Here is a 2,500-nt window from a genome sequence, read left to right on the forward strand (position 1 = left end):
CGTTGTGCCTTAACCTAACCTACATTGTCCCTTAAACTAACCTACATTGTCCCTTAACCTAACCTACATTGTCCCTTAACCTAACCTACATTGTCCCTTAACCTAACCTACGTTGTGCCTTAACCTAACCTACGTTGTGCCTTAACCTAACCTACATTGTGCCTTAACCTAACCTACATTGTGCCCTAACTTAACCTACATTGTGCCTTAACCTAACCCATGTTGTGCCTTACCCTAACCCATGTTGTGCCTTAACCTAACCTATGTTGTGCCTTAACCTAACCTATGTTGTGCCTTAACCTAACCCATGTTGTGCCTTAACCTAACCCATGTTGTGCCTTAACCTAACCCATGTTGTGCCTTAACCTAACCCATGTTGTGCCTTAACCTAACCCATGTTGTGCCTTAACCTAACCCATGTTGCGCCTTAACCCAACCCATGTTGCGCCTTAACCCAACCCATGTTGCGCCTTAACCCAACCCATGTTGCGCCGTAACCCAACCCATGTTGCGCCGTAACCCAACCCATGTTGCGCCGTAACCCAACCCATGTTGCGCCGTAACCCAACCCATGTTGCGCCGTAACCCAACCCATGTTGCGCCGTAACCCAACCCATGTTGCGCCGTAACCCAACCCATGTTGCGCCGTAACCCAACCCATGTTGCGCCGTAACGTAACCTAAATTGCGCCGTAACGTAACCTAAATTGCGCCGTAACGTAACCTAAATTGCGCCGTAACCTAAACTATATTGCGCCTTAACCTTACGCACGTTGTCGCTTAACCTGCTCTGTAATTGTTATGCGACTCGTTAAAGTAGTGTAGTGTTGCCTAACTGCAACCCTCGCAATATAGTTCGCTACTCGCACTGCCCGGTCCCCTGTGTATCGCGTCATGTTAAACACCCTGCAGGTGTTGCTGACTTTCCACATGCTCCTGTTATACACTGTAATGTGGATAGCAGCGGGACGTACATCCCCCCCCTCTTCCCCCCTGCCTTCGCAAGCTCGTCGGTGAGAAGTGTGCATGTTCAATGCCCTTCGCATGCCGAAGTACTCAGCCTACGTTGTGGTACGGCCTGTCACCTGTCCGCGGATGTACGCAAAACCCACAAACTGTACTGCACATTGGTCCGTATGTACTGAATGATACATCGTGGCACATGTGTGACCGTACGACGACTGCGCCTAGCAACGGCGGACCATACAGTCCAAATATTGTGCACGCAGCTACGTGTCGTCTCCCTTTAGGAGCTGGATTGCAGTGTGGTACGCCATACAGACGTGTGGGAGGAACGGACGCCCTGGATGGCGATCAGCATGAGCAGTCTGTTGATGTAGTGGAGCGTGTATTCGGACGTAGTCGTCTCTTCTCACACACTGTGATAGCATGTTGCACCGCGTTCCACATCTGCGACATGCTGCAGAGGCCGGCTGACCGTCGTTCGCGCAATGGACACCGCATACGTACGGGGGCTACCTTCCACGTGTTCTCTAGGCGTGCACATGTTGATGCGTCTATGTGGGCAGACGTAGTGTGTTGTGACACCTGACACAGGCATGCAATACTCGTTGCAAATGGCGATGGACGTCTACGTTTGCTGGTGACGTTACGCAAATGAACAACTGGTAACCCGTTGTGGTGCGGTTGTTCTCGCTAGAGGTGAATCAGTGTTGGCGACGATCGGTCGAGCTATTAACCGGTTGTTTCATGGATACCCACCATGCCCACGAACGTGAAAAGGGACCCACCATGCCCACGAACGTGAAAGGGGATCTGGGTGTGAGGCGATACGCGGCGGTGGCTGGGTGGGACCGTCCCCGGCCGGTGAGGGGGGGCCGCCCGGCGTGCTGGCAGCGCGGTGCGTGGGCGCACGCGCTACAGCCGGCTGGTGGGGGCGGCCAGTGGCAGGCGCGCCGGCCGACGGACGCGGCAGGCGGCGCAGCTGCGCGCCGGCGCCCCCTGCTCGCGGCGCCTTGCGGCCAAAGTAGGTCCTCGCGGGCCCGGTGCGAAGCGCGGTGGCCATCTGCAGTGTGCTGGTCCGATTGAGGACTGTGTGCGCTGAGGATGCGCCGCCGCCCGGCGCTCGGCGCCGCGACGCCGTCTGCTGCTCGGTCGCCCCAGCGGTTCTCGCAGGTGGTTTGTATCGCAGCTGTGCGGACGTGTTGGCGCGTGCGCTGTGCTGGGAGAGTTCGCTTCGGCACCCAAGTGGGGCTTTTGTCCTTCTGTGGCGCTGGCGTTGGAGCTGCCGGTCACCGTAGGTGGCGCGTGTTGTCTCCCGCCGGCAATGCCACGACAGCACGCTCCCGGGCCTCTGTCGGCAGCGGCAAGCTCAGTTGGGAGCACGGGTGGTCGCACCTAAAGCGTCTACTCGCCTAACTCCGGGCGATTGCGCCTCTCTCGAACCCGACCAAGTACTTAGGACGGCGCTGCGCGCCGCCGGGACCTGAGAGGGTTTCGAGGTGTGTTGTGCAGGGGAGCTCAGCCTCCTCCTGTTTGCA

The sequence above is a fragment of the Schistocerca serialis genome, chromosome 8, assembly GCF_023864345.2.
Source record: "Schistocerca serialis cubense isolate TAMUIC-IGC-003099 chromosome 8, iqSchSeri2.2, whole genome shotgun sequence".
NCBI classification, from domain to species: Eukaryota; Metazoa; Arthropoda; class Insecta; order Orthoptera; family Acrididae; genus Schistocerca; species Schistocerca serialis.